This window comes from Mchenga conophoros, linkage group LG15, assembly GCF_057382185.1.
Source record: "Mchenga conophoros isolate Kocher_MC1m ecotype Shallow Benthic linkage group LG15, M_conophoros_male_GT1.1, whole genome shotgun sequence".
Taxonomy (NCBI): Eukaryota; Metazoa; Chordata; class Actinopteri; order Cichliformes; family Cichlidae; genus Mchenga; species Mchenga conophoros.
In genome coordinates this window covers 19,548,022-19,567,343 of record NC_140540.1, presented here as the reverse complement: position 1 = coordinate 19,567,343, position 19,322 = coordinate 19,548,022, and positions in this window count along the sequence as shown.

The window sequence follows — 19,322 nt, the reverse complement described above, 5'->3', positions numbered from 1 at the left end:
CGATTAAGGGAACACTTGATTATCACAGTATAACACAAACACAGTTAAACATCAGGGACATAAATTTGTCCAGTTAGGAACCCTATGCTTTGGTGCAAATGATTCAGGATGCACACGTAGTCCAGCTTCTCCATGTCGCAGTCCTCAGCACAGATCCCACTAAAAGACAGCAGGACCTCACAGAGTCTGTTGCTGACAGTTTGGTCAGAAACACATGAATAGCTGGCTGGAGGGCATTTTGTGGCACTCTGGCAGTGCTTCTCCTGTTCCTCATCACACAAAGGAGCAGATACCAACCCTGCTGCCGGGTCAGTGCCTTTCTACGGCCCTGTCCAGCTCTCCTTGTGAACTGATTCATCTTCTGGTATCTCCTCCACACTCGTGAGAAAGCAAACGTTGACTGAAAAGATGTGCCATCCTGTAAGAGCTGAACTACCTGTGTAACCTAAATGGGCTGCAGATACCATTTCATGCTAGTAGTGAAGCTAAATAGAGAAAAATCAGTTAAGATAAGTAGAGAGCAACAGGGGTTATCTTGTTCTTGCCTCATTAGTAAACCTGGAGAGCATAAGCGCAATAATTTGTGCTTCCTAACTGAACAGACCGACATCCCTAAAGCTTAACTGACTTATTGTTACGCTGTGACGATCAGGCGTTCTCTTAATTTTTACGAGCAGTGTATATATTTTGTGTGGTTTCGTGTCCAAGAACAAGAAAGTTAGAAAAGCCATGTTATATTTTGTTTCACACACATATACACGTGAGATATATATACACGAGAAGCTCGAGAAATACCAAGGGCTCAGAGAAGAGCTCGAGAAGATGTGGAGGGTGAAGGTGACGGTGGTCCCAGTGGTAATCAGAGCACTAGGTGCGGTGACTCCCAAGCTAGGCGAGTGGCTCCAGCAGATCCCGGGAACAACAGCGGAGATCTCTGTCCAGAACAGCGCAGACCCTCAAGCTCCCGGGCCTCTGGTAGAGGACCCGAGCTTGAAGGATTGACTGCCCACAGGGGCGAGTGGGGAATTTTTTTTTTTTTTTTGAAAATTAAATAATTTTTTTTTACATTTAAAAAAAATTAATCTGTACTTCAAGGACTAACAGTAAGCCTCTCTGGCAATCCCCAGGAGATCTGGCAGTGCTGAAGCAATTACATTACACTGCATTAGATAGCCAGTCGTAACAGAGTATAATAGGTGGAAGCAGAAAGAGCTGCTTCATAAAATCTACCTCTTGGTGTCAGGCTTGGCTCTCTCTGAGACTTCACTTCATGGCACTTAGTTGATGCATGGACACTACCACGCTATCGCGCGCACACACTATCACAGCAGCATTTTTCATCATGTTTTGTGGCTCTGCTGCTGAGTAAGAGACTGCTGCCAGCAAATCCACCACTTTCCATCCATATTGCCCTTTCTTTCATACTCAGTCTCTGACAAATTATAGGTTCATCTAAAGTTGCCATACCAAATTGCTTATACACACACAACTCCAGTCCATCCATTCAAGCAACCGTCCATCCATCCATCCTCCCACCCAGCCATTCCTTCCTCCTATTTTCTTTTTCTCTTTCTCTCCCTCCCGTCTCCCTGGTGGTGGTGTATTACAGTGACAGCCATAGCCATATCAGCACTTTATCTGGTATATTATGACAAGCTGTTATTGAAAAAGGGGCACATACACACACATGCAGAAGGGCAGAACCCAAATAAACTGCTTTCTGATCTGTGGCAGCTACTGAGGGTAAAAAAAGGACGTTTCTGCTGTTTTATAACCATAAGTACAATGTTTTTATTACTTTTATTTTCCCTAAAACTGACCTGTTATTCCTTTACCTTCTCTTTGTGTGTCTCTGTGCATGTACAGGGGTGATTGAGTGCACACGGGCCTGGCGTTGTGCCCAGAGGGGTGTGTGGAGGTCTATATGTACAGAATTGATTGAAAGAAAAAGGTACCCTGGTGTATAATGTTTCAGCAGTTAACCTTAGGTAATAGTAGCCTGATGGATTCAGCTCATTTCTTCTAGCAGATCCTCTTCATCAGCCCTGCACTGGAGGCTTGAAAATTTACATGCAGTAAGGGGGACCAGCGCTCAATGTCAATTCTGGGGACTACCAGAAATCCCAGAAGAGGGTCCTGAAGATCGCAATTAGTACACATTTAAAGGTTTTCCCCAGTCACACCCTATATAGAAAAATGCCGCAAGCTGAAGTACATTATTTCAGGATTCTCATCATGAAAAACATTTCTGCTCTCAGTATTTTCCCTTCAAACCACGAATCCCATTTTTATTGACACAAAGACAAGAAAAAGTGCTTTCAGAGGCCACTTACAGGTGAAAACTGTTCATTCCTCAGGAACTAGAATCAAACAGCATCCATAAGTCACAAAAACTCTACAGCGAGCTGCAGCAGTTTGAGGGAAATTGCACCTATTGGAGCTTTAGGAAGTCCGGCAGGTGCACATTTTAAAGAAAAAGTCACTCAAACCACTGAGCTTCTGTTTTTCCGTTATTTTCCTCAGGTGTGCCAGTCACAGGAGGCCTCGCATTAAGTGCTTCAATGCCCAGTGTAATCACTTATTTAATGCTGAGAAATGGTAGGTCCATGGGGACAATCTGCTGCCTCAGAGTAGCATCAAACTGTTCCATAAAATCACTAATATTTCATGTATTAGATATTTTTTTGCAAGGCCTTAAGAGTTCTGGAGATTGATCTCCTTTTAGTGTAAGGAGTGTGTTACTTTTCATCCATCAAACAAAGTACAGCTACCTAAGTACAAAATGACAGTAAGTACAATTTGATAAGGACAATACTTTTTTGGATTATTTTTTACTTTAAACATCTACTATAGCAGAAATGTTTACTATTTTATACAGCCTTTATTTGACAACCATTTTCATATGAAAGATATATGAAGTACAAAAAACAGTATAAATAAAGAGTTAGGTTTTTTTTTAACTCTTTACAAAAGGCAGAAATTTAGTTTGGACTCCTTTAAAATTCCAAATTCAAGAAATCTTTGAAATCACGTGAAAGAGAAATTCCATATGGTTTCACCTGAATAATAGAAAGAGGGCAAATGGACATATATTTACCATACCAGCTTTATTTATAAAGCACTTTAACATAAAAACAGGGTTCACAAAGTGCTGTACATATACAAATAGCATAAGCAAAATAACATAAGATCAAATCAAATCAAATCAAATAAATGAGTGGGGGGTGGGGGGCAGGCCATTAAGAGATTTAAACACAAATAAAAGGACTTTAAAAATGATCCTAAAATGTACAGGTAGCCAGTGGAGTGAAATTAAAATGGGGGTAATGTGCTCAGACGTTTAAAAGACGTTATGCAGCGTGTTGCACAATTTAAAAAAAAAAGGTTTTTGTTGATGAGCCTGCTTTCCTCCCAACAACTGGCCACCACCTGATTGTACATATTGTAGTTAAATCTACCCTGAGCAACTATGATGTTATAATTCTGCTTAGATGCTCTGCTTTTACCTTTATATGCATAGTTTCACACTTAGGTATTGATAGGATATAAATACTTCAGTTTCTTTGACTTTAAAGTAAATCTTCAAATGGGAAGCAAAAGTATATTTTTTCCTAAACACACAGAAACAGGATGCCCTGCTGTGCTTTTTAGCTGCAAAACTCACTGAGGCTCAAACTCACTGCTGGTACTTTCCCTACTTTGGAACAGAAGGGTGTTTGGTGATTCCAGAGAAAAGCCACTGCCAACAGAAATTAACTTTTCACAGTTTATACTTCATGTGAACAAATTAAAAATTAGTACCAGCACTAAAATGTATCCGACAGCAACATCTGTGGTCTTGTGTGGTTAGTTGGATATTTAATATACTGAGTATTTGACTTTCTGTGTACAATGTTTAGCACTAACCACAAGGGAGACACACAGGCTATTAATCTGTTTTTTTTTTAAATCACCTATACAGTATATCTGCATTGTAATACAACAAAAAAAGGGTTTTTCAAAGCTTCATCTTCTCCAACCAGTGGGTGACACCACGGTGTAGATATTCTTTTTTCTACCGTCCTGTGCTATGAGCACAAGATTTTATCTGACACTGATGTGAGAGGTGACAGTGTCAAGACAGCTAGGCAACTTAAAGTGATACAACTGCAGTATTGCATTTTGTCTATGATGACTAATGTATTCCTCTTGTTCTATTCAATAATGCATCAAAAATAAGCTTTTATGAAATCAGTGATTAGTGATAAATAAAAACAGCTGTATTTATAACTCTATTTGCGTAATGCAGACATGCTTAGATCTAAAATGGGTAGCTATATATCAGAAATGATTCGTAATATGACTTGATATTCTGAACAAAGCATTTGCTTTCACACCAGAGAATTCACACATGCAAACACACATACACAACATGTGTTTATATGAGAACAGGAGTACAAACGCACACACATACAACCATTCCTCTCCATCTCAGTGGGATTCCACAAGCTGCCAGTTCTTGACAGCAAGATAAATAATAATCCTCTGATGGATGCTGCTGTGAAGTGAAAGCTCAAGGAAGATTTAATAAAATCCAATAGAATCTAATTGAAGTGGCATGAGAGTGTGAGTGTGTGTGTGCATGTGTGCAAGTATGTCAGCAAAAATGCATGTCTCTGCATGTGTTTGTAGTGGGACTTCCTTTGTAGATCAAGGTTTGTAATTTGAATCCAGATTTTCAAACTTGAGATTATACAAATTGATTCAACGAGCACATTACCTGACAGGTTGTCATCGTCAGGTATTCGTTATAGCTTTCTCTCCATGTTTGTAATAATCTCCATAATAATGACTTATGTCCATGGGACAAACTGATGCTATCTTCTGTTCATGCTTCTCTGTTGTTGTGCTTTGATTCTATACTGGATTGAATTGAATTTAGAATTTTAGATGACACATGTGGAGAAAGTGTTAAGAGAAAGATTTTTATTGGTTTCAAATAAAAGTCTCTGATATTCTGAATCAAGAAATCAATATTTCAAGTATCCTTATGCATTTAAACCTTGTCCCAATATCCCTCTTCCTACCTCACTGCATTTTGAAGTAAAGAGCAACTTTAAAATATAGAAATTTCTCTCTTATGTTGAAAACTTTGCACATTTCTGTAAAACTAAAACATGCAAACTCACAGGAAGAAGTCATTTTCTCAGAATATGTGTGCATCAGCAAAACCACACAAAAAATGGCCAAATATTTCATTAACCTTGGTCAAACCAGGGAGCATAGTCAAAGAAAATCCCCAATAAAAGTTTAGTGTGAAATGAAAAAAACATTTGTGTTGTTTGTGCAATTTCAGTCTTCATGTTATGAAAAACTAACCATGTCCTGCTTTAGTTTTTACTCCACAGAAGTATAAATATTCTTAACTAACTTGAATGGCTAAGTGAGTACTGGCATTAAAATATTGAATTATTCCGTACATATTTCAATATATTAAAGTTTAAAAAGTAGGCTGAATGATCCCTCTCTGCTATTCCGTCTTTGGTCATTTAAAAAAAAGTTTCACATGATACAAAGTGTAAATTCAAGGTATTGAGGAAAAATGTAAAGTGGGGTATTTCAATGTAGATTATTAACTTCATATTATTTGACAGTTGGGAGTCATGTAAGGGAAATCTCCTGTGTTGATCTAAAAAAGTAAAGAACACTACTGACGTCTGTGAAGGTTCTCAGTCATCCAGGTCATCGTAGTCAAAGGAGCTTGCAAAGAAAAGCGTCTGGACTTCTTTAAGTTGCTTGAAGACGTTTCACCTCTCATCCGAGAAGCTTCTTGGAATATCATTGGAGAGACCAAACAGCCACTTCACAAGCGCATGGCACAACACAGAAGAGCCACCTCCACAGGACAAGACTCAGCAGTCCATCTGCATCTTAAGGATAAAGGACACTCTTTCGAGGATGCCAATGTTCACATTTTGGACAGAGAGGACAGATGGTTTGAAAGAGGAGTGAAAGAAGCATCTATGTCCACTGTGAGCGACCATCTTTGAACAGAGGCGGGGGTTTACGACACCAACTCTCTGCCATCTATAATCCAGTTTTGAGATCCCTTCCCAGACGCCTTAACGCCCACTCACATCCTGGGCCATCTGACCTCAGGAATTCGCATGATAAGGTGGGGCCAGGTTTCACAATGAACACACCCGAAACTCTGGCTGATTGGGACCCACGCCCAGTTTCACACCTTGGCTGAGGCGATTAGAGGATCATCAGGGGGTCCTTTTGTCCCTCTGTGGGGGGTTACTCCCACTAGGTTTATATCTGGGACTCTCCACCATTTGACCTTAGAACTGAAGAAGCTTCTCGGATGAGAGGTGAAACGTCTTCAAGCAACTTAAAGAAGTCCAGACGCTTTTCTTTGCAAGCTCCTTTGAACACTACTGACATTTACAATAAGCTGCCTTGTTTTAAAACTTACACCAGACATCAGATACACCTTGCTAGTGCTGGGTTGGACCCTTGTGGTATGGATTCAACAAAGTGCTCAGCTGGTGCTGCTTTGTTGGGTGCACATCCATGACGTGAATCTCTTATTCCACCACATCCCAAATGTTCTGTTCTATTCTATTCTATTGGATTGTGACCTGGTGACTGTGGAAGCCATTCGAGTGCAGTGAACTCATTGTCATGTTCAAGAAACCAGTTTAAAATGATTTGATATGGTGCATCATCCTGCTTGAAGCAGCCATCAGAAGATGGGCACTCTGTTGTCATGAAGGAGTTGGTCAGCAACAATTGTCAGGTAGGATTTTGTGTCTGTACACAATAATATACAAACTTTTAGGAAAACAAATTGATTTAATTTGAAATGAATTGTGGGTGGAGGCCGTTTGAGTACAGTGTACTCCTTGTGACAAGTAGATCGGCATTTCCTGAAACACTCAGACCAAAGTCAGCACTAAGTTCAAAGACACTTAAATCACATTTCTTTCCAAATCTGATGCTTGGTTTCCACGTCAACAGGTCATCTTGACCATTTGTGTTAATGAGCAGTTGAGCAGGTGGCCGATGAGTATATACATATATATCTCTCTAAATAAAATTATATTTTATTGTTCTTCTCTGTTCACAGTCACAGTAGTCTAACCTGGTGAACAGTAAAACAGAAATGATATTCTAAACTGACTAGCCTAAGAACTTATTATTTTTTAAAAATATAATAACTAATAAATAATTATCTGCTCAAAACGTTTTTACAATGAGAATGCAAAATTAACGATGATACATGACAAAATAAAACAAAATAATCCATGCCTAGCGCAGTTTAATATCACGAATAGAAAAGCTGATATCGTAATTAAATCCACAATCCACAAAACAGAGAAGCTTAAACTTCCTCCCTCTCTTCCCAAATTCCGAGTGCTCTCTGGGTCTAAAATAACTTTCATAATTATGAGTGAAGTGATCATTGACTTTGCCACTATCAGCAGAGGCTGTGAGGAGGGCAGTGCAGAACAGCTTGTGAATGTAATGTCAGTTGGTTTATGATGCACACAGTGCAGGAAAGTGAAGCCAAAGCTGATTTTAGAGTTTTACAGCTGCGATGTTTTTCTTTTTTTATGTGTATATTTTTGGTCTCACAGCCTAGCTGTATAGAAATAAAAATTTAATCCTGCAAATGTTACTCTAAGGTTGATGTTTTGGTCGGACCATCAGCTACATAGAAAAGATAGATGTAGCTTCCACATGTGAAATGTGAAGCAGGTGCAGTAGTGCTTTAATCCTGCATTTCTTCTCATAGCCACCAAGGAGTGACTCCTTTGGAAAGAGAAGTCCGACTGTCTAGAACAGTGTTTCCCAACAAATAATGTGCCGTGGAAGATTACCTGGTTCCACCTGATTAGTAGTCTAATGGATCACCGTGAGTAACGGGGAGAACAATTACATTCTCTTCCACAAGAGGGCAGTACAACTACCTGCTCTAATAGAATATGTTGCCAACTGCCAGTAAAACAGAAGGAGATGAAGAAGAAATGACATAATAGTCATGCTGTGAGATGAGCGCGTAATAACAATAGATAAATATTGGAAAAGAAAATGCAGTCCAAATTCCGACCCAGATGAAGGCCCTAGCGTGAGTAGTGGTCAGAAGAAAGCAAAAAAGTATACTGGAGACAAACCTAGCCAATTCTGCTATACCTGGTGTGTGGGGGAAAATGATCAATATGCTTTTTGTGACATTTTTGTTTGGTGGTTTGCTGTGTGCTTTTTCTGATGTGAAATATGTGCCGTGGCTCCAAAAGCTTGAGAAACACTGGTCTAGAACTCTTAGGCTCTTGATTATATTCTGTTATATAAACACACCCAGGAAATATGGTTACTTAGGAACTGTGGGTCCCCCATATGGCTCTGCCCACTGTGGCCTCATATGGGGGACAGGTAACTGGAGACACCACAGCTGAGTAATCTTTCCTGTTCTGTCTCTGATGTCAAGATTCATGTCACTGGAACAGAAGCAGATCCAACAGACTTCAAAACGCAGAAAGTACAATTAGCACTTTGCAGCCATTTACACACGCACACGTTGCAGCCCTGAACCTTTCTGGACATTACTCCTTTGAGGTCCATGCTAGGATAGATATGGATTAGAATTGGCCATTAGATAGTTTTTAACGTCCCGGCTCTTCAGCATAAAGTCTGTGTGATGTCCAGTTCTGCCAATCTATGAGTTGTGCAGGTGACAGTATGGCGACTTCACACAGAGCAAATGCGTGTCATATGTAGTGACTCCTGCCCATGCAGTTATTTACAATATTGAAAATGCCTCTAATACATTCTTTCTCCTGCTATGTGCTACTGAGAAAAGGCCTTAATGCAAAAACCACAGGAAAACACTAAAATCTAAAGCTGTCAGTCCAACATAAACTACAGAAGTGGGAAAACTAAGTGGAGGCCATGTATTGAGAGACAGATTACACTGAGGAGTGCCCGGGGGTGCTATCTACTCATGGCAGGTGCACCCCAGCAATCCTCACCATAAACAGAATGGTACAATTTTGACTTGTCATTGCACGTCTCTCTGTGTGTGCACTTACCCAAGTACTATAAAGCATGAGTGCCTGACCCAGAGGTTTAACGACTCTGTGATAGGCCCCCAGGCAGATATTCGTTTGGTCCTTTACCGCCAGCGTCACACATTGTGTCTTACACAAAGACACACACACACAAAGACACACACACACACACACACACACCCACACTGTAAGTGCAAAACTAATTGCATATAGAAAAAATCAGTAATATCAGTATCAGCAATATTATTCCAGCTTTTTCCAGCCTTGCTGAAGTAACATAAAGACGACTCTAATGTCTGTAAGCAAGGAGCAAGAAACGGAAACCTGGGTCCTCAGAGACTGACTGGACAGGTGACAAGCCCATCTATGGAAGTCCTCATTCAACAATAGCTTCCAGTGGACCAGCTTCCAGATATATCACATATATATTACTGTATAAGTGCATGTTTCCAGCCTATAAGTATGGTATTTATTCATCGTATTTAAAGGGCTGCATACTCATTATCTTTTGTCTTGTCGTGGTCCCCGTGTCTCTCTGGTTGGCCCACGCTGGCTACAGGTTTTGTTGTTGTTGTTAGTTTTTGTTTTCTTTGTCTCTCCTCCTCCTCTCTGCCTGGGTGGAGCTCGTTACGGGCTCTCGCTCTTGGCCCACGCACCTGTGTGATTGTGTCCACCTGCTGCTGATCTGGCTGATTTCCCCAGCTGCTATTTAAGGCAGTGGCACTGAGCAGCTCACCGCTGGAACGTTGAACCTCCTGAGTTCATGCTCTCGGCATTTTCAAAAAGAAGCCCTTGTATGTGTTTTTCTGTGGAACTAACCTTAACTTCTGTGTGTAGATATCCCTCTTCTCGACCAAATCACGGGACCTGCCCAAGTGTGGCAGCGTGTGTGGAGTTTTGGAGCGAGTGCGGCTGAAGAGGAGTGCGTGTGTGCGGAGGAGCTGTGGCGGTGATTGTGTGGAAGAGGAAGCGTGTGTGTGTGGATTCCCCCCCTTCTCTCCCTGGAGCCCTGGACCCCCCTCCCAACTCACTATATATATATATATATATATATATATATATATATATATATGGTGAATAAATCTCCTTTTGTTCTCTGCGAAAGAACTGTCTGCGCGTGAGACCGTTCAGTAGCCATGACTCTCCTCTTCTGAGTACCACTTTGAGTTTTGCTTTTTTTGCTGTTGCCTGACTAACAACTGCTATAAGAAACTTGCAAAAAAACCCAAACAAACAAAGGGAGTAAGTAATATATTTACCAGCATGCCTTTCTCCATCAAAAGGTTTTAAAATTGGAACCTATTTTTGTAGCGAAAAATAAAATTACTGAGTCAATATTTGCATTTGCTAAAATATATTTCACAAGGAAAATATATACTGCATAAAAAGTCAAGCTGTGATTTAAGGTTTTCGGACTATTTGAGTGGTTGATAAGATTCAGAATAAAGGCTGCATTTAATAACATCATTCATGGTTTTCATTTACCTGAACTAGCTGAGCATTTCCACCACAATCAACAGTTAAAAAAAAGAAATAACAAAAGAAAACACCAAATAGCTTCAAGAGTGATTTTGTTATTACATTTTCAGAAGATGCGACCAGAAAGGTTCCATAATTTGTATTTGCATTTCTCAATGTTTTTTTTTTTTTTTTTTTACCTGAACATGTTACAAATACAGGAAACAAAGCAGCACTTAGCAGAGCTCACACCTCCGCCATGGCTGTGCAGCCGTCAACATAAGCTGTCAACGTCTGCCAGAACTGCGGGATGGCTTTTCAGCAAATGTAAATATCAGTTCTTCCAGTCACTATCACCAGCTTGTTTCACAACAGAAGGTTCACATTCTGTCATCACTGCAGCTTAAATGGAATGTGAGATCAGACACTTTTAATCATCAGCCAAACAGCACATATCCGTACCAATTAGTTCTACTTTCTTTTTTCAGTCAGCTAAAGTACGTGCAAGAACAATCCTTTGTAAAACTACACCAAGTTCTGGAAGAAAAACATTTTAATTTAAATAATTAATGTACATGATCATTCTGTGTTGTCAGCAGAGGTCTGTGGTTTATGCACAATGCCTGATAAACATGTCTCATATAGTTTTGTGAAGACAATATTTGATATCTCGATTTGGCAGAATGAAACTGGATAGTAGGCCTACTTTCCTGGGTGTATATAAAGTAATAGTTAATATTTTGGTCAACAGCCCCTTTAAAGTTCAGCTATGAGGTGAAATCATAAACTTCCACAGTTCTGTCTACTGCAAGCAAAAGGCAATCAAGATAGTCTCATTGGACAGTGTTAGAGCTGTCTGGATGATCTCTGACCACTTGAACATGCGATTTCTTCGCCTCAAACTGAAATAGAGCCAGCTAGCTGGCTAATAGATCATCACTGATGACAAAGGGCAGGTATCAGTCTGTGACCCAGTGACCAAACAGCAGATTTCAGCTGTGTCTGAGCCTGAAGTTCAGACACATGCCAGTAGCATTCATGTTGTCTTCCTTTCAACACTCAGACTATCTAAGCACAATGTCCTGATGCATTTAATGAAGAACATTTGGGGCAGAGGCTAGCCGATATAATATTTTAAGGCCAATACTGATATTTAATGATTTAAAATTCAGATATTTTGGCCAAGATTTGTTTCTTTCAGGCACATGAAACAAACAGATCTTTGAAATACTTGCTATGTGTAGTCATTTCTAAGTTCTTACTAAGATAATATGATAATACCGTTTAAAAATAATCTTCTTTTATGGCTAAGCAGTCATGGAGTACTCATTTTCATTCTGCACAACTGACCTGACATCGGCCGGTTGCTGTATTCCAAATACACTGCCAGCAGGGAAGTTGCAAACTGTCTTCGGCTGAATAAAGTATGCAACATGAACACTTGAACAGCTGCAGAGTGTTTCTCCTATATCTTCTTTACTTCTTTGTTAATCTTGTTAGTCGTTAGAAATGCTAATAAACAGGCAAATACCTTACTGTATATCCATCATACTCTAATTTGGGGCAAACAATGTGCCATTGTGTGCCTGCTCACAATAAATAAAAAATACAGATTTCCTGGAAACACCAACACAATTGTTGCTATTCATAACACCAGAATAAAATCCAAGGCGAAGCGCCCTTAGTTTGACAGTGAAGCAATACAGTATTCCAGGGAATAATTCAAAGAAGCAGGAGCGCAGTGCTTCCAAGAAAACAACCTTGCATGGAATAGTATCCAAAGTTGAATATGAGGTAAAGTTTGTATTTTTTTTTTTTTTGGTGTATTTGCAGAACTTTCTGATTGAACCTAGAATATTTTAAATATGGATGATTTGTATGACTAAGCATTCGAAAAAATAAACAGCTCTGTCAAGATTTTTAAATATTTGCCTGAAGCGCACAAATTAAGAGTTTGCACATTGCTTGTAAAATACAAATGTAAACATGGCAATTTGTGATTCTGGCTAAACTTTAAAGGTATTGCTAGCAGAACTCATCTTACCCTGCAGTTAATCAAACATGACTTCCCTCTCCCTTTATATTTAGATGAACTTGAACATTTATTCTACCTTATTTCTTTGCTCCAAAAGCAAATATCAAATGAATAAAAGACTAATGCTAAAACATTTTATTTTTCAGCTTTCTGATCCACTTCTGCATAATAGTACAAATGTCTTGTAGCACCATATAATCCCTCTCTGAGGGGTTCATGACTCTTACGCACACCAGCTTTCATCTGGCTTGTGAGGCTATTGCCAGGAGAAGCGAGGCAATAGATGGCGAGTCTTGTTTTGTTCTGGTCAGCTGATATTTGACAGAAAATTCAAATGTTTAAGTTCTAAACTATGTTTTTCAGATATCTCCAATTTAGAAATAGTAGAATTTCTGTGTGAAATAACCAGCTAACAACTGAACTAACTAATAAAGTTGAAACAGAGGTGCAGACACTGTTGTGTTCTTTGAGATCAATTAGGTGAGGGTAATCTACAAGTAGACAATTCAATTCAATTCAATTTTATTTATATAGCGCCAAATCACAAAAAAAGTCGCCTCAAGGTGCTTCATAGATACAGAGACAAGGCTGCAACGAGTGATATTTTTCAAAACTGATTAACGTGTACATTTTGTGACCATTGCCTTCGACTAGCATTTGAATGAACAGTCAGAAAAATGTTTTTGCACACTGTTGCACCAGTTTAAATCTAAACACACATGAAAAGTACATTTTCGACACAGGCCTTCCTACACACACCCTCTCAGGTCCGCAGCAGCAGGATCACACTGTGATGTGGAAGAATGGGACTTGCAACGTGATGCGGAGAGAGGAGGCAAGGAGACATGATAGACGGGAGGTGCTGCTAATGCATTCCTGTGATCTGTGGCCTGAAAACAGACAAGTGGCATGACACAGAAAGAAGGACAGTCAGGCAGGAAAGTAGAGCTCCTAATATACAGAAAGGATTAAAGAGATGGAAAGCAATCAGTGTAAAAACAAAAAAGAAAAAGAGAGAGCACTAGGCAAGGGTGACGCTTTGTCAGAGGTAGAGCTAGTTGTCAGATGGGCTAATGCTGCCTCGGTTCAAGTCCCTCTTAAAGACGTCAGATCACACAGGCAGATTGCCCGTGGAGGATTTGAGGCAGGGACCCACCGGGGGAGCTGCGAAATTGCATTTGCTGCCTGCTACAAGATCCTGATAAGAGCAGATTTGTTCTAAGAACGCAATGACAGGGCAAGGTTATCACAAAGCTCCCTGCCCTCCCTACTGGAGAGGAGAGGAGAGGCTTCATAACACTCAAGAAATCCTTAGAAGAGAGGAGAAAAGCTCACAAATTAGGGTGGAAACAAGCTGATGCTTGTCTAGTATCCTCTCTCAGAACAGTAAGATGTCCAACTGAGTTGCAAACTAGGAACCAGTGGTTGCAGAAGTATCTTGTTCACACTGTAAATTAGGTTTTTTTTCCCTTTTAATTATGCTGCAGCTGTGGCCATCATATGGTCGACAAACCACCCAGAAGTGTGAATCAGAGCTGTACAGCAGTTAGGCCAGCTCAATTAGGAACATCACAGTAGCCTCTCAGTATCTCACTGGCCAGGAATCTAACAGTTTTATATCATATCAAAGCATAATTTTCTTTGGACAGGTTTGAACTTTTGGTTGTACGACTTTCATTTTTAAAGATTCTAACAGAATATGGATCAAAGCTGTGGATGTACCACAACAGCTAGCTAACCTTTTCCACACTATGTTATTTACCACTTACTGGTACTTAAATCTAATGAAAATCCAAAATGGTTCGCTGCTTAGAACAAGCTAGAGTGACAGGGACTAAAGCAAACAGGACAGCGTATGACCAAATTGTGTTCGGGTCAGTAAATGTAGAGACTTCTTCCTGCTGGAAGTTTTTATTGTATCATTGCAGAGTGACTGCATCTGAAGTCAAGGCAAGCTGATAATAGGCAAAGGTGACAGAGCGCTGGAGAAGGTGGGGACGTGGGAATGAGAGAGAAATGTGGGAAGCCAGATAGGTGTTAAAACTGCTCTCAAAACACCGCAGTGAAGAGCAGAAAGAGCCGAGTGTATTTCTGTGTGTTCTGTAAAGTTGGAAAATTGAAGTCCAATTACTCACAAGAATAGTAAGTAGAACTGTGAGGGCAGAAGATTTTACTAATGATCTTCTCAGTTTCAGTTTTTTATTTCACAGTCAGGGAATAACGGTGGAGTTTTGGAACATTTTAAAAGTGAGTTCTCCTCACAGGTCATGATATTTTGAAGTAGTTTACTGAAAAATATCACATTACTTTAGGGAGCCTTACCATCATCTATTAAGGCATGTGTGTTTGTCCAGAACTATATCTGGGACTCTCCACCATTTGACCTTAGAACTGAAGAAGCTTCTCGGATGAGAAACGTCTTCAAGTAACTTAAAGAAGTCCAGACGCTTTTCTTTGCAAGCTCCTTTGACTACGATGACCTGGATGACTGAGAACCTTCACAGACATTTTGTCCAGAACTGTATTTTATTTAAAATTTCAAGGGTGAAATGTGGTTTGTTAAGGGTCATATTACCCTGTGGGCTGGCCAAACCAAGGCATATACTGCACTTTATAATATACCAAGTTATAACCTAATTTTTATGACATATATTTCAGGTACTACTTATTGGCTACTTCATTAGGTATAACTATTCAACTCTTTGTTATCTCAAATACCTTGTCAACACTAATAAAGGTTTGTCTTATCTTTTCAGTCAAAAACATGGAACTGAGTCCAAAGTTCATGTGGCTTAAAAAAACTGGTCAATAGAAACCTGGAAAAACACTAATTGGTCTGATGAGTCTTGATCTCTACGGCCACATTTAGATGGAGTGGTCAGAATTTGGTAAAAACAAACTGAAAACATCAAATCCTACTTGATTATGGGAGATTCACATCATGGATGTGCACTCAACAAATCTATGCCAATTTTGTGATGCTGAGGAATGTTTCCAGCAGCGTGCTGAATCTACAGTATTCTCATTTCTTTATGCAATTACACAGTTTCCCTTGTTCATTCATGTCTATGTAATAGAATTTATATGGCCCAATTTCCGTATTAATACCAATAATCATTAAATTGCATCACAGGTTTATCGAAACCCTCCTGCAACATGGACACAGGCAGAGTGTTTGGATGCAAGGATAAGGTTCTGTGACATGTCATGTGAAAACACCCTATGATGGGCACTGACTTTCCAAGTGACATCAGTCCACCATCCCTCCAACTGTAAGCTCAGAGTCCATGCACCTCATGACAGATGGATTAAGATTTTGACAGCTTTAAGCCATCTAAGCTTACAGCTCAGGACATTCTTCTCCGAACCTTTACTTTGCAGCTCTGTCTTTCTCTGTCCCTTTCCCTGAAACAGTGTTTGTTCTCTTACAAACTATGACAAGCACGTGGTAACAAATCAGCTGTCAGACAGACAAGTTTTTTTTAAAATAACCAAACTAACCTGGCGTGCCCGGCTTTCTCAAACAACCATTTTAATATGTAAGTTTCTATGTGGGAATGGATTTGTCTAAAATAACAATAACCGTAACAGAAAATGATCTCAGCTGTGATTGCTACTGTTACAACAGTTTGAAATGTTACTATATCTCTTTTAATTAGTACCAGTACTGCAAGAATGAGAAAATATTCTTTCCATATGAGTTGCATGGCACTGTATATGTGCTCTACTTCCATTTATTATGCCAACAATGCTGCTTTTATGCAGTCATGGCTTCAGGTGCTCTTTTGGGCTATTTAACTGTTAAATAAGTAGAGACACGAAGAGCACATGACCTGAAGTTACGGCATGGAATTAATGGAGGTTTACAAAGAAGGGCATATGCCAGACAGTAAAGTCTGCACATTCAACTTGGCAAGGCCTAGCCAATGGTGAAATGTTAATTCATGAGAATAGTTCAGTAAGTATAAGTTTTACACAAAAATATTTCACAGTGTGTGACTATAGGGTAGTCTAGGACTTTGCATTTATGTTCAGCCCTCCCTTTACCACAGCAGACTGGTCACACACCGAGCATGCCACTCTGGCAGACTGTCAGACTTGTGCTTCTTGAATTTTATCTACTTGGGGCAGCAACTCATTCCCAACCTGGAGTGGGGTCTCCGCCCTTTTTTAATTAGAATCTTGGAAGTACTAATTTTGATCCCAGGGTTGCTAAAGCAGCTTGCCCTATATGCGATTTGCTAACTGGGTGCATGTAGGGATATCAGCAGATATCTTGGCCCAGAACTGATTTTGACTTGGCTTGAGGTTGTGGCTTTGCTGAAATATCTGTGTGCTGTCCCACTGTACTGTTTACATGTTTACATGTGGTTGTATATTTGGTAAGGAGTTACTAGTTAACATAGTCTTGATTGGATTTGTTACATAGTCATTTCAAAAATATGTCCTTGTAAAATTGTTATTGTAAAACAAAAAATTAAATGTCAAGATGCCAATAAAATTCCCTCATAATCACTGCTAAGGAACCTTTGGCTGCCAGTGATTTTAGATGCAGTATATCTACTGTATATTTAGCCCACACAAATGGATTAAGTAAAACTTTTCTTGGCCTCCAGAAAGTAGCATCTTTCGAAGTTTACTTGGCATTAGAGGTGGGCGGATTGATCCAGATATCGTTAGTATCGATACCAACGCTGGTATTGGTATGGGATCGATACCATCATGGTAGGATTGATACTTTGTTTCTATTCTCTAAGTTCAGCACGTAGCCTACTGAATTGTGTTAAATAAATTATTTTTTAGGAAATGAAAAAATATACCTCCAACACACACTATGAAAAATATCTGAACCTTTTTGTGTTGACTGTCAGGTCTATTTTATTTATATCCTATAGCAGATTTAGAAACAGGCACATTTACATTCCAGGTCTCAAAAAAATCCCAGTTTCAAAATACATTAAAGCTGAAAGCTGCGTTTTGCTGTGTTAACTAGTTATTGTGGAAATTACAAATCACAGTGGTCATTAAAATCAGAATGGCAGATTCATGATGATTCATTTCATGAATCCTTACACACCGCTCTTCGATACATAAGCTGCCTTTATAAGTAAAAAGTATCAGTATTGGTATCGGCAATACTGGCCCTGTATCTATTTGGTATCGGATCGATACCAAAGTTTGCAGTATCACACACAACTACTTGGCATTGTGCAGGCTGGATGCACTAAAAACATCCTGATTATTTGAAAGCAAACTCATAGAAGTGCCTGTAAATGTGGAAAAAACTTCTGAATATGGGAAAATTTTTTCTTTCTGCTGCTCCTTTTCAGGGGTCCCCACAGCGGATCATCTGCCACCATCCTACCTATTCCTGGCATCCTCCTCTGTCACACCAACCCTCTGCATGTCCTCCTTCACTACATGAACCTCTACTGTGATCTTCCTGTTTTCCTTCTGCCTGGCAGCTCCAACATCTCTTTATTGCACATGTCAAAATCATCTCGGTCTTTCCTTTCAGACTTTTGCCTCCAAACTGCTTCACAAAAGCTGTCCCTCTGATGTATTTATTAATAATCTTGTTCATTCTGGTCACTCCCACCACCTTCAGTGCTGTCACTTTGCGACCTGTCTTTTTGTTAGTGCCACCATCTTTAAACTGTACATCATAGTAGGTCTCACTATCGTCTTATAAGCCTTCCCTCCCACTCTTTTTGCTCTTCTTCTGTCACAAATCACATAGATGCTATAACTAAATTAAGAAGTGCGCTGTGTCTAAATTCACTGGAAGCTGTCTGTGAAAGAGAGAGAACAGATGACGTAAAGAAGAAGAGAAATGAATTTTCCAAATCAAAAATACTGCTATGCGATGCACTGTCCTGTGTATTTGTGTGCATGTGTGTGTTTGTGTGTACGTGGGATGTTAGCCTGTGGCTATGCTTAAGTTTCTGTGCATGTTTTAGTGTTCATGCATATGCCTGCAAATGCAGTTTAGATTCTGTGTGTGTGTCTGTGTGTGTGCACGCGTACATGCGTGGCTGTGGTAAATGTTCACACTGGGGTGATTTAGTAGCTGCAGGGGAAAATTAAATCATTTCTCAAGGCCTCTCCAGTCAAGTTTGTCACACAGAAACATAACACTATCATTGCAACCTCATCTTCACACAGCTGGAGCAGATCAGTGAGGAAGTGACTGGTCTGGGATTAAACTGAACCAGTAAATGATTCAGGATAGGGCAGTATTGCATATTTTTTCGATCTTCCTCCATTTAAATGTATTTTCTGCTGTGTTGTTGCTCACAACAATCTGAGCCCATTTCCCCATTTTGTACAGCCATCAAAGGTCTTCAAAGGCAGCACAAGAACTCCCAATTTTACTTTCAAACTCTTTTATTGGGAGTGTTTTACCTGAAATTAAGACTGACATTTTGTCTGACGTCATGATGAGTAAATCATTTGTCTTAACGTTCATTACATAATAGCTCTATTCTGAAACAGCACTAAATTAACACTACAAAAGCCTTTTTATTTGCAGTGCTGTATTCCTGTTTAGTACCATTAAGTGGAGGAAAGCAAGGCGGTGTACTGACACTGGCTGGGGTTAGATAGATGGAGCCCTGCCATGCTATAAATCATACTCCTATTAACCCATGGGCAAGTGAATGTAAAAATCCTGTCAGCCTCAGGGGAGCTGAGAACACAAGGCTGTTTATACTCTGCCTTCAGTCTTTGCACATACACAGGCAATGCTCTGGATTCAAAGTCAAGTTATGGAAGAC